Here is a 15088-nt window from a genome sequence, read left to right on the forward strand (position 1 = left end):
CATATTTATTCTATACCTAAATTTTTAAAATGAATATCATTTTCTCTTTCATATCCAATCCTTTATATACGTTATGCTCTTCTTGGTTGTGACAATTTTTCAAACTTTTATAGGTGTATCTTGTTCTATTGCACTTCACTTTATTGTACTTCACAGATACTGTGGACCTTTTATTTTTACAAATTGAAGTTCGTGCAACCCTTCATCAAGCAAAACTACTGGCACCATTTTCCAAAAGTATTTACTTACTTCATGTCTTGTGTTTTATTTCAGTAATTCTTTTGATATTTCATGCATATGTATACCCCACAAAGAATCATCTCAATTATAAGGCAAATGCTAACAGCCATGAAAGGGGAAATCAACAGCCACACAAGAGAGGTGGGGGCTTTAATGCTCAACTTACACCAATAGAGAAATAATCCAGAAAGATAGTTAACAAAGAAGCACAAGCCTAAAATGACATATTAGACAAAATAGGCTTAAGTGAAATTTAGAGAGCATCCATTCTGAAAGTAGCATAATACATTTTCTTCTCAAATGCACACAGAATATTATTCAGTGTAGTTCTCCTATTGGGTAAAAAAAGAAAGCCTCAATAAATTAAAAAACAAAACAAAACAAATTATATCAAGTATCTTTCCTGACTATGAAGTTCAGTTCAGTTCAGTCGCTCAGTCATGTCCGACTCTTTGCAACCCCATGAATCACAGCATGCCAGGCCTCCCTGTCCATCACCAACTCCCAGAGTTCACTCAAACACACATCCATCGAGTCAGAGCTGCCATCCAGCCATCTCATCCTCTGTCATCCCCTTCTCCTCCTGCCCCCAATCCCTCCCAGCATCAGAGTCTTTTCCAATGAATCAACTCTTCGCATGAGGTGGCCAAAGTACCGGAGTTTCAACTTTAACATCATTCCTTCCAAAGAAATCCCAGGGCTGATGTTCTTCAGAATGGACTGGTTGGATCTGCTTGCAGTCCAAGGGACTCTCAAGAGTCTTCTCCAACACCACAGTTCAAAAGCATCAATTTTTCGGTGCTCAGCTTTCTTCACAGTCCAACTCTCACATCCATACATGACCACTGGAAAATCCTATACAAAAAAGATTTTCACGACCAAGAATCATGATGGTATGATCACTCACCTAGAGCCAGACATCCTGGAATGTGAAGTCAAGTGGGCCTTGGAAAGCATCACAAGGAACAAAGCTAGTGGAGGTGATGGCATTCCAACTGAGCTATTTCAAATCCTGAAAGATGATGCTGTGAAAGTGCTGCACTCAATATGCCAGCAAATTTGGAAAACTCAGCAGTGGCCACAGGACTGGAAAAGGTCCGTTTTCATTCCAATCCAAAGAAAGGCAATGCCAAAAATGCTCAAACTACTGCATAATTGCACTCATCTCACACGCTAGTAAAGTAATGCTCAAAATTCTCCAAGCCAGGCTTCAGCAATACGTGAACCGCGAACTTCCAGATGTTCAAGCTAGTTTTAGAAAAGGCAGAGGAACCATAGACCAAGTTGCCAACCTCCGCTGGATCATCAAAAAAGCAAGAGAGTTCCAGAAAAACATCTATCTCTTCTTCATTGACTATGCCAAAGCCTTTGACTGTGTGGATCACAATAAACTGTGGAAAATTCTGAAAGAGATGGGAATACCGGACCGCCTAACCTGTCTCTTGAGAAAACTGTATGCAGGTCAGGAAGCAACAGTTAGAACTGGACATGGAACAACAGACTGGTTCCAAATAGGAAAAGGTGTATGTCAAGGCTGTATATTGTCACCCTGCTTATTTAACTTATATGCAGAGTACATCATGAAAAATGCTGGGCTGGAAGAAGCACAAGCTGGAATCAAGATTGCCGGGAGAAATATCAATAACCTCAGCTATGCAGAAGGCAATGGCACCCCACTCCAGTACTCTCGCCTGGAAAATCCCATAGACAGAAGAGCCTGGTAGGCTGCCGTCACAGGGTCGCTAAGAGTCGGACACGACTGAGCAACTTCACTTTCACGTTTTGGACAAGAAAATGGCAACCCACTCCAGTGTTCTTGCCTGGAGAATCCCAGGGATGGGGGAGCCTGGTGGGCCGTCATCTATGGGGTCCTACAGAGTCGAACACGACTGAAGCGAATTAGCAGCATGCAAATGACACCACCCTTATGGCAGAAAGTGAAGAGGAACTGAAAAGCCTCTTGATGAAAGTGAAAAAGGAGAGTGAAAAAGTTGGCTTAAAGCTCAACATTCAGAAAACGAAGATCATGGCATCTGGTCCCATCACTTCATGGGAAACAGATGGGGGAACAGTGTCAGACTTTATTTTTTGGGCTCCAAAATCACTGCAGATGGTGACTGCAGCCATGAAATTAAAAGACGCTTACTCCTTGGAAGAAAATTTATGACCAATCTAGATAGCATATTGAAAAGCAGAGACATTACTTTGCCAACAGAGGTCCATCTAGTCAAGGCTATGGCTTTTCCAGTGGTCATGTATGGATGTGAAAGTTGGACCATGATATTATGAGAGTAGAAATTAATTAAAGAAAGAAAAACTGTTAAAAAAAAAAAAACAAAAAAAACACTGACATCTGATAGCTCAACAGTATCCAACATCATATTAAAAGACTCATATACCCAAATCAAATGGAGTTTATCCCAGGGTGCAAGGAGTCTTCAATATATACAAAGTATTCATTGTGATACACAACATTAAAGAATTGTAGAATATTGTAATTTCTATAGATCCAGAAAAGCTTTTGACAAATTCAACACCAATTTTTGATAAAATATCTCCAGAAAGTGTGCTTAGAGGGAACCTTCTCTACATAATACAGGTCATATACAACAAACTTGCAGCTAACATCATACTCAATGGTGGAAAGCTGAAAGCATTTCTTCCAATATCAGAACAAGAATAGGCTGTTCACTCTTGCCACTTAAATAAAAAAGTTATATAATGTTTCTCTTTGTTTATTTATTGAAGTTTAATTTACAATAGTATGTTATTTTCAGACATACAACTTGACAATTTTATATTTTTATGGCATCTGGTCCCATCACTTCATGGGAAATAGATGGGGAAACAGTGGAAACAGTGTCAGACTTTATTTTTCTGGGCTCCAAGATCACTACAGATGGTGACTGCAGCCATGAAATTAAAAGACGCTTACTCCTTGGAAGGAAAGTTATGACCAATCTAGATAGCATATTGAAAAGCAGAGACATTACTTTGCCAACAAAGGTTCGTCTAGTCAAGGCTATGGTTTTTCCTGTGGTCATGTATGGATGTGAGAGTTGGACTGTGAAGAAGGCTGAGCACCGAAGAATTGATGCTTTTGAACTGTGGTGTTGGAGAAGACTCTTGAGAGTCCCTTGGATTGCAAGGAGATCCAACCAGTCCATTCTGAAGGAGATCAGCCCTGGGATTTCTTTGGAAGGAATGATGCTAAAGCTGAAACTCCAGTACTTTGGCCACCTCATGAGAAGAGTTGACTCATTGGAAAAGACTCTGATGCTGGGAGGGATTGGGGGCAAGAGGAGAAGGGGAGGACAGAGGATGAGATGGCTGGATGGCATCACTGACTCGATGGACGTGAGTCTGAGTGAACTCTGGGAGTTGGTGATGGACAGGGAGGCCTGGAGTGCTGCGATTCATGGGGTTGCAAAGAGTCAGACATGACTGAGCGACTGATCTGATACATTGCAAAATGATCACTAGTATAATTCTAGCTACTACTTGTCACCATACAAAGTTATTACAATATTATTGTCTCCATTCACCACTTTTATTCAGCATAGTTTTGGAAGCCCCAGCCATGGCAATCAGAGAAGAATATGGAGTCCAAATTGGTAAGAAGTTAATTGTCACTTTTTGTAGATGACATGATACTATACTAACGCATATATATGGAATTTAGAAAGATGGTAACAATAACCCTGTGTACGAGACAGCAAAAGAGACACTGATGTATAGAACAGTCTTATGGACTCTGTGGGAGAGGGAGAGGGTGGGAAGATTTGGGAGAATGGCATTGAAACATGTAAAATATCATGTATGAAACGAGTTGCCAGTCCAGGTTCAATGCACGATACTGGATGCTTGGGGCTAGTGCACTGGGACGACCCAGAGGGATGGTATGGGGAGGGAGGAGGTAGGAGGGTTCAGGATGGGGAACACATGTATACCTGTGGCGGATTCATTTTGATATTTGGCAAAACTAATACAATTTTGTAAAGTTTAAAAATAAAATAAAATTAAAAAAAAAACAACAAAAAAACAAACAAACCAAAAAACCAAAAGATATTACCAGGAAACTATTAGAGCTCATCAATGAATCTGATACAATTGCATATCAAAACATTAATACACAGAAACTTCTTGCATTCCTATACACTAACAATGAAAGTTCAAAAAGATAAATGAAGGAAATAATCCAATTATCATTGCATCAAAAAGAATAAAGTATGTAAGAATAAACCTGTCTAAGAAGGAAAAATCCCTGTACTTAGAAAACTGTAAGTTATTAATGAAAGAAATCAAAGATGAAACAAATAGAGAGATATACCCTGTCTTTGGATTGGAAAAATTAATATTGTGAAAATGATTATACTCTCCAAATCCATCTACAGAGTCAATGCAATCCTCTTGAAATTATCAATGGTATTTTTCACAGGAGAATGGAAATTTAAAAAATTTGTATGGAAACCCACACACAAAAGCCTGAATAACCAAGGAATCTTGAGAAAGTAAAACAGAGCTGGAGATATCAGGCTCGCTCATTTTAGACTATACTACAAAGTTACAGTCTTCAAAATGGTATGGTATTGGCACAAAAACAGAAATATATCTCAATGGAACATGTTAGAATGTCCATAAATTAACCCATGCATCTATGGTCAACAAATCTACAACAAAGAAAGCAAGACATACAATGGAAAAAAGATAGTTTCTTCAATAAGTGGTTCTGGGAAAATTGGACAGCTACATGTAAAAGAATAAAATTAGGATACTTACTAATACCACACACAAAAATAAACTCAAAAATGAATTTAAAAAGCTAAATGTAAAGCTGGATACTGCAAAACTTTTAGAGAAAAACATAACACTCTCTGACATAAGTCAAAGCAAGATCCTCTTGGACACAACCCTTAGAATATGAAAATAAAAATAAACAAATGGGACTGAATTAAACTTTAAACCTTTGCACAGCAAAGGAAACCATTAAAAAAAATCAAAAGAAACCCCTCATAATGGGAAAAAAAAATTGCAAACAAAACTGACAAGGGATCAATCTCCAAAATATCAAAACAGATCATGTAGCTCAATGTATGAAGATGAGCAGATCTAAATAGATGTTTCTCCAAAGAAGTGGTACAAATGGCCAAAAAACAAATGGCAAATGAAAAGATGCTCAATATCACTAATTATTAGAAAAATGAAAATCAAAACTACATTGTGGTATCAATGTGGTATCAACCCTAACACTGGTCAGATTTTCATCATCTAAAATTCTACAGTGTTCATGAGATGTAAATTAGCTTAGCCACTATGGAGAATGTTATTGATGCCTTTTACAAAAACTGAAATTATAGGTACCATATTACCCAGAAATCCTGCTGCTGTGAATGTACCCTGGGAAAGTCATAAATCAAAAACGAATGCACCCCAGTGTTTGTTGCAGACTTATTTACAATAGCAAGGACATATGTGCAATCTAAATGTCCATTCACAAATGAACAGATAAAGAAGATGTGGTAATATACACAATGGATTATTATGATTTATTACAAGCCATACAAAAGAAATGAAATAGTGTCATTTGCAGTGACATGGGTGTACCTAAAGATTGCCACTCAGAGCAAAGTAGATTAGAAAAAGAAAGACAAATATCTATAATATTGCTTATATTCAAAATGTAGATAAATGATATAGATGAATATACTTGCAAAGCAGAAATTAGTCACAGATGTAGAAAGCAAACTTACGGCTACCAAGGTGGGAAGTGGGGATAGGCTGAAATGGAAGATAGAAATTGACATATACACACGACTATATATAAAATAGATATTTAATGAGGATATCCTATGCAACCTAGGAAACTCTACTCAGTGCTCTGTGGTGACCTAGATGGGAAAGGAATCTTTAAAAGAGTGGATATATGCGTATGTGTATGTGTATGTATATGTATAACTGATTCACTTTTTTCTATACAGCATAAAACCAACACAGCATTGTAAATCAACTACACTCCAATACCAGTTAACTAAAAGAAAAAAAGATAATCAATATGGAAGAAATAACCTCCTATTAGAAGAAGATGTCATCCAGGTCTTTTAGAGCTAGAGAAAAGTCAATGCCTGGCTCCAAAGGACAGGCTAACTCTCATGTTAGGGACTTGAAGTTGAAGCCAAATCTCATTTACCATCCTGAAAATCTCATTACCCTTAAGAATTATGCTAAATCTACTCTGATGGTGCTCTATAAATAGAACAACAAAGCCTGGATGACAGCACATCTGTTTACAACCTGGTTTACTGAATATTTTAAGCCCACTATTGAGACCTACTGATCAAAAAAGAAGCTTCCTTTCAAACTATCACTGCTTATTTGCAATGCACCTGGGCACCCAAGAGTACTGATGGAGATGGATGAGATTAATGTTGTTTTCATGCCTGCTAACATGACGTCTATTCTGAAGCCCATGGATTAAGCAGAAATTTTGACTTTCAAGTTTCATTACTTAAGAAATCCATTTAAAGTTATAGATGCTGTAGATAGTGGTTCCTTTGGTGAATTCTGGGCAAAGTAAATAAAAAACCTTCTGAAAAATATTCACTATTCTAGATGCCATTAAGAACTTTGGTGATTCATTGGTCAAGGTAAAACATATCAACATGTACAGGAGTTTGGAATATGTTGACTCCAACCTTCTTGAATGACTTTGAAAGTTTAAGACGTAAGTGGAGAAAGTAACTGCAGAGGTGGTGGAAATAGCAAGAAAACTGTGATTAGAAGTGGAGCCTGAAGAAGTGACACGATTGCTGCAGTCTCATAAAACTTGAACAGATGGGGAGTTGCTCTTATGGATAAGCAAAGAAAGAAGGTTTTTGAGATAGAAACCATTCCTGGTGAAAATGTTGTTTAAATGTCAGCAAACAATTTAGAATATTACATTAACTTAGCTGATAAACCAGAGCAGGGTTTGAGAAGCTTGACTTCAATTTTGGAAAGTTCTGTCAGTCAAATGCTATTAAACAGGACTGCATGCTACAGAGAAATTGTTCATGAAAGGAAGAGTGAGTTGATGCAACAAACTTCATCTATTCTCTTATTTTAAGAAATTGCCATGGGCCACCCTTCAGTAACCACCACCCTGATAAGTTACCAACCATCAACATCTATTCAAAATCCTCCAGTAGCAAAGATAGTATAATTTACTGCTGTCTGGTGATGGTTGATATTTTTCAGCTATGGAATATTTTTACAAAAAAGGTCTTAATTGCCTGGATAACCATGATTGTGTGGTCACTCACCTAGACCCAGATATCCTGGAGTGTGAAATCCAGTAAGCCTTAAGAAACAGTACTACAAACAAAGCTAGTGGAGGTGATGGAATTCCAGCTGAACTACTGCAAATCCTAAAAGATGCTGCTGCTAAAGTGCTGCATTTAATATGCCAGCAAATTTGGAAAGTTCAGCAGTGGCCACAGGACTGGAAAAGGTCAGTCTTCATTCCAATCCCAAAGAAAGGCAATGTCAAAGAATGTTCAAAGTTCTGAACGTTTGCACTCATTTCACATGCTAGCAAGATAATGCTCAAAATCCTTTAAGCTAGGCTTCAGCAGTACATGACCTGGAACTTCCTGATGTAGAAGCTGGGTTTACAAAAGTTAGAGGAACTAGAGATCAAATTTTGTTGGATCATAGAAGAAGCAAGAGAATTAAAAAAAAAAATCTACTTCTGGTTCATTGACTATGCTAAAGCCTTTGACTGTGTGGATCACAACAAACTGTGGAAAATTCTTAAAGAGACAGAAATACCAGACCACCTCACCTGCTTCCTGAGAAACCTGTGTTAGGGTTAAGAAGTAACAGTTAGAATTGGACATGGAGCAATGGACTGTTTCAAAACTGAGAAAGGAGTATGTCAAGGCTGTATATTGTCACCCTGCTTATTTAACTTCTGTACAGAGTACACCATGCAAAATGCTGGGCTGGATGAATCACATGCCAGAATAAATATTGCTGAGAGAAATATCAACAATCTCAGATAAGCAGATGACAACACCCTTAGGGCAGAAAGTGAAGATGAATTAAAGAGCCTCTTGATGATGGTAAAAGAGGAGAGTGAAATCTGGCTTAAAACTTAACATTCAAAAAGCTAAGATCATGGCATCTAGTCCCATCATTTCATGGCAAATAGATTATTCTCTCAGGCTCCAAAATCACTGCAGACAGTGACTGAAAGCACAAATTAAAAGACACTTGCTCCTTGGAAGAAAAGGTATGACAAGCCTAGACAGTGTATTAAAAAGCAGAGACATATTTTTTTCTGTCAAAGCTCCATATAGTCAAGGTTATGGTCTTTCCAGTAATTAATGTATGGATGTGAGAGTTGGACCATAGAGAAGGGTGAGCACTGAAGAAATGAGGCTTTCAAATTGTGGTGCTGGAGAAGACTCTTGAATGTCCCTTGGAGAGCAAGGAGGTCAAAAAAGTCAATCCTAAATGAAATCAGTCCTGAATATTCTCTGGAAGGACTGATGCTGAAGCTGAAGCTCCAATACTTTGGCCACCTGATATGAACTGACTCATTAGGAAAGACCCTGATGCTAGGAAAGATTGAAGGCAGGAGAAGGTTGTGACAGAGGATAGGATTGTTGGATGGCATCATCAACTCAATGAATATGAATTTGAGCAAGCTCTGGGAATTAGTGAAGGATAGGGAAGGCTGGCGTCCTGTAGTCCATGGGGTTGCAAATAGTTGGACTAGAGTTAGTGACTGAACAGCAATTAGGGTATGTGCATTGCTTTTTTAGGCTAATGCTATTGAACACTAATTGACTACGATATCGTATAAACATAATTTTTATATGTCCTAGGAGACCAATAAATTGTTTGATTTGCTTTATTTAGATATTCACTTTGTTGTGGCAGTCTTGAACTAAATCTGCATTATCTTCCAGGTATGCTTGCATTCTGATGACTTTGAATTCTGATAGAATATTTTATAAATTGTCAGTCATTGGAATTTGTTTGCTGTTTTCCTCATGATTACACTGAAGTCATGTGTTTTTGGAAGCAGACCACAAAGTAATTGCCATTCTCATCATATTAGTCAAGATGATAATAATATGAAAATGAAAGTCACACAGTCCTGTCTGACTCTTTGAGACCCCATGGCCTATACAGTCCATGGAGTTCTCTAGGCCAGAATACTGGAGTGGGTAGCCTTTCCCTTCTCCAGGGGATCTTCCCAACACAGGGGTCAAAACCAAGTCTCCTGCATTGCAGGCAGATTCTTTACCAGCTGGGCCACAAAGGATGCCCAAGAATACTGTAGTGGGTAGCCTATCCCTTCTTCAGAGGATCTTCCTGACACAGGAATCAAACTGGGGTCTCCTGCATTGCAGGTGGATTCTCTATCAACTGAGATATCATGGAAACCCTATCATTAATACTAATTACCTGGCTTGAAATCTCCTTGCCATCAATGAGAAACCTGGATCCAAGATATTGCTTTTCATTTATTCAATTGTTTCATTACAGTATGCATTTGATCCTTGAATAGCACAGAAGTTAAATGTGCCAATCTTATGTTCAGTCAAAAATTTGTCTATAACTTCACATAGTTGGCCTTCTGTATGTAGGGTCCACATCCACAGATTCAAACAGCAGCAGATTATGTAGAACTGCAGTATTTACTACTGAAAAGAATCCACATGTAAGTGGACATGCAGTTATGAATTATTTTATATATTTTTAAGCTTTATGATATAATCAACATATAGAATTATATATGTTCAGGGCATCCTTAATAGAATAATTTTTATGTGTATACATTGCAAAATGATTATAAGGTTAGTTAAGACATTTATAAGGTTAGTTAAGACACATAATGTTAATTAAGACATTTATCACCTCACATAGTTACAAGGTGTGTGAGTGCGTGTGTGGTGAAAACTTCCTAAAAATCCATTCTCTCAGCAACTTTAAAACCTACTCTCTATACTACCATGTAATACTTAATCAACAAGAGTGTAGTACTTAAGTACAGGGTTATTGCCTTTAGTCTTACAGAATGAGCTTATTTTCAAAGTGACTTAGGCTAGTCCCTTATTCCCCACTCCTTTTGGTGAGGTTGTTTCATATTAATATATTTGTACTACCTTTGTATTTTGTCATATTATGTACTCAACCTAGGAAACTCATGATCTCATAAGTGTTTTCTTTTAAAACTATATGTATATATAATAAATTTACTCTTTTTAAAGTTGCACAAGTTTTGAAAAATACTTAGTCTTATATTCCTAGTTATGGTGTTATACAGAATAGCTTCACTGCCCTAAAATATTTTTTTATGTTTCACCTATGAACTCCATCCAGTCAACTGGCAATCATTCATCCAGTTCCCCTTGCTATTGTTTTGGCTTTAACAGAATAAAATATAATTGAAATCATATTTTGTGGTACTTTATGAGACTAGCTTTTTTCATTTATTAATAAAAATTTAAGAGATATTTATGTATTTTCATGGCCCAATAACACATTTCATTCTATCACTGGATAATATTCCATTGCAAGGATAAAATGAAGTTTTGGTTATTCCTTGTGAAAGAATAACTTCATTGCTTCCATTTTTGGTGGTTATGAATAAATCTTCAACAAACATTTACATGCAGATTTTTTGTGGGCATAACTTTTCAATTTAATGTGTAACTTACTAGGAGTGCAATTGCTGGATCATATGATAAGATGATATTTAATTATATCATCTTACAAGAAACTGCTAAACTGTAATGCAAAGTGGATGTATCAATTTTTATTCCCACCAGCAACTGATGAGAGTTCCTGATGCTCCACATCATAACATATTGTCAGGGTTTTTTATTTCTGTTTTGTTTAAATTTTATCCAGTGTAAAATGTGACTTTGGAAAAATAATTTCTGTTTAAATTTGTAATTCTTTAAAGACAAATGTTCCAGAAAAACATCTATTTCTGCTTTATTGACTGTGACAAAGCCTTTGACTGTGAGGATCACAATAAATTGTGGAAAATTCTGAAAGAGATGGGAATACCAGACCACCTGATCTGCCTCTTGAGAAACCTGTATGCAGGTCAGGAAGCAACAGTTAGAACTGGACATGGAACAACAGACTGGTTCCAAATAGGAAAAGGAGTATGTCAAGGCTGTATATTGTCGCCCTGCTTATTTAACTTATATGCAGAGTACATCACGAGAAATGCTGGCTGGAAGAAGCACAAGTTGGAATCAAGATTTCCAGGAGAAATATCAATCACCTCAGATATGCAGATGACACCACCCTTATAGCAGAAAGTGAAGAGGAACTAAAAAGTCTCAATGAAAGTGAAAGAGGAGACTGAAAAAGTTGGCTTAAAGCTAAACATTCAGAAAACGAAGATCATGGCATCTGGTCCCATCACTTCATGGGAAATAGATGGGGAATCAGTGGAAACAGTGTCAGAATTTATTTTTTTTAGCTCAAAAATCACTGCAGATGGTGACTTCAGCCATGAAATTAAAAGACGCTTACTCCTTGGAAGAAAAGTTATGACCAACCTAGATAGCATATTGAAAAGCAGAGACATTACTTTGCCAACAAAAGTCCATCTAGTCAAGACTATGGTTTTTCCAGTGCTCATGTATGGATGTGAGAGTTGGACTGTGAAGAAAGCTGAGCGCCGAAGAATTGATTATTTTGAACTGTGGTATTGGAGAAGACTCTTGAGAGTCCCTTGGACTGCAAGGAGATCCAACCAGTCCATTCTGAAGGAGATTGGTCCCGGGTGTTCTTTGGAAGGAATGATGCTAAAGCTGCAGCTCCAGTACTTTGGCCACCTCATGCGAAGAGTTGACTCACTGGAAAAGACTCTGATGCTGGGAGGGATTGGGGGCAGGAGGAGAAGGGGATGACAGAGGATGAGATGGCTGGATGGCATCACTGACTCAGTGGATGTGAGTCTGAGTGAACTCTGGGAGTTGATGATGGACAGGGAGGCCTGGCATGCTGTGATTCATGGGGTTGCAAAGAGTCGGACCCAACTGAATGACTGAACTGATCGACAAATGATGTTGAACATCTTGACATATGCTTATTTCCATTTGTATGTCTTCTTTAGTGAGATGTCTATTCAGATTTTTGCCCACTTTAATACCATTTTTTTTCTTATTGTTGTATTTCAAGAATTTTTGGAACAAAAAAAGAAAAAAAAAGAATTTTTGGTACATTTTAGATGTGTGTGTGTGTGTGTGTGTGTGTATTAGTTCAGTTAGCACATCTCAGTTCAGTTTAGTTGCTCAGTTCAGTTCAGTTCAGTTCAGGCTCTCAGTCGTGTTTGACTCTTTGTGACCCCATAGACTGCAGTGGGCCCGGCTTCCTGTCCATTACTGAGTCTCAGAGCTTGCTCAAACTAGTGTCCTTCAAGTCAGTGATGACATTCAACAATCTCATCCTTTGTTATCCCCTTCTTCTCTTGTCATCCCCTTCTCTCTTCTGCCGCCCTCCTCTGTCCATGGAATTCCCCAGGCAAGAGTAGTGGAGTTCCCTTCTCCAGGTAAGGGCTTCCCTGGTAGCTCAGAGGGTAAAGTGTTTGTTTCTCCAGGTAATCTTTTGATTGGACCCAGGCCTTTGTAGATTCTTTACCATCTGAACCACCATACAAATCCTTTATCAGACATAGATTTGGCAAATATTTCTTTCAGTCTGTGATTTATCTTCTTAGTCTATTAACATATTTTTCATACACAAAATCTTAATTTTAATAAAATCTATTTCTTTTTTTTTCATGGATATTGCTTTTGGTGTTATGCTGGCAACTCACTCCAGTATTCTGGCCTGGGAAATCCCAGGGATGGAGGAGCTGGGCAGGCTACAGTCCATGGTGTTGCAAGAGAGTCAGACATGACTTAGTGACTGAGCAACAGCAAATTAAAAATTTAACACCAAGCCTAAGGTCATGTAAAAATTTTCCTAAGTGATCTTCTAGAAGTTTAATAGCATTAAGCTTTTCATTTTGGTCTAGAAACCATTTTGAGTCATTTATATAATGTGTAAAGTATAGGTTAATTTTTATTTGAGTAAGTATTACCAATTGTTCCCATGTCATAGACTAAGAGGATTATCATTTATTGAGTTGTATTTGATTCTTTGAAAAAATCAGTTGAATACATTTGTTTGGATATATTTCTGAGATCTGTATTTTTTATTGAAGTATAGATGAAATATAGTACTGTATTAGTTTCAAGTATACCACATGGGTGAAGCACAAGCTGAAATCAAGATTGCAGGAAGTAATATCAATAACCTCAAATATACAGATGACACCACCTTTATGGCAGAAAGCAAAGATGAACTAGAGTCTCTTGATGAAAGTGCAAGAGGAGAGTGAAAACACTGCTTTAAAACTCAACATTCAAAAAACAAAGATCACGGCATCTGGTCCCATCACTTCATGGTAAATAAATTGGGCAACTATGGAAACAGTGAGTGATTTTATTTTCTTTGGCTCCTAGTCACTGCAGATGGTGACTGTAGTCATGAAATTAAAAGACGTTTGCTCCTTGGAAGAAAAGCTATAACAAACCTAGACAGCATATTAAGAAGCAGATATATTATTTGCTGACAAAGGTCTATATAGTCAAGGCTATGGGTTTTCCAGTAGTCATGTATGGATGTGAGAATTGGACTATAAAGAAAGTTGAGCACCAAAGAATTGATGCTTTTGAACTGTGTTGTTGGACAAGACTCTTGAGAGTCCCTTGGGCAGTAAGAAGATCCAACCTGTCCATCCCAAAGGAAATCAGTCTTTAATATTCATTGGAAGGACTGATACTAAAGCTGAAGCTCCAATACTTTGGCTACCTGATGTGAAGAGTCAACCGATTGGAAAAGACCCTGATGTAGGGAAAGATTGAAGGCAAGAGGAGACAGGGATGGCAGAGGATGAGATGGTTGGATGGCATCACAGACTCCATGTACATGAGACTGAGAAAGCTCTGGGAGTTGGTGATGGACAGGGAAGCCTGGTGTGCTGCAGTCCATGGGGTTGCAAAGAGTCAGACACAACTGAGCGACTGAACTTATTGAACTGAACTGACACATATATGGATTACCTCCATTAAAAGTTACTTCAGGGTAATGAGTATAATTACCTGTGTTACCCAATATACACTTGTTGCTTATTTATTTTATACATAGTAACAATTTGCATCTCTCAATTCCATACCCCTAGTTTGCCTTACCTTATTCTCTCTACCCTCTGGTAACTACTAGTTTGTTTTCTGTATCTGTGAGTCTATTTTTGGCTGTGTACATTTGCTTGTTTTATTTTTTAGATTACACATATACATATTATGTTTGTCTTTCTATGACTTATTTTACTAAGTATAATATTTTTTAGATCCATCCACATTGCTGAAAATGGCAGAATTGTATTCTTTCTTATGAGTGAGTATACCTGATATGTCTTCTTTACCCAATTGTTGATGGGAACTTAGGTTGCTTATTTCTGGAGTCTATATTCTGTTCCATAAATGTCTGTATTATTCTGCCATCAGTATCATATACTCTTCATCAATATAAACTTGTAGAAAGTTTTAAATAAAAAAAAAAGTTGTAAATTTGGCAACTTTATTCATTATTTTCAAAGCTGGGTTAATTCTTTCAGGTATGTTCTTTCCATATAAATTTCAAATCAGCTTATTGGTACTTATTAGCAGTTTTGGGGGATTTTAAGTAGGATGATAATGAATGCTTTAGAAAATTGGAAAAAAAGTAATGTTAATACTTCTAAGTCATTAAACCAGTGATTGAGAAATCTCTATCCATTAAATATTAAACA

The sequence above is a fragment of the Bubalus kerabau genome, chromosome 12, assembly GCF_029407905.1.
Source record: "Bubalus kerabau isolate K-KA32 ecotype Philippines breed swamp buffalo chromosome 12, PCC_UOA_SB_1v2, whole genome shotgun sequence".
NCBI classification, from domain to species: Eukaryota; Metazoa; Chordata; class Mammalia; order Artiodactyla; family Bovidae; genus Bubalus; species Bubalus kerabau.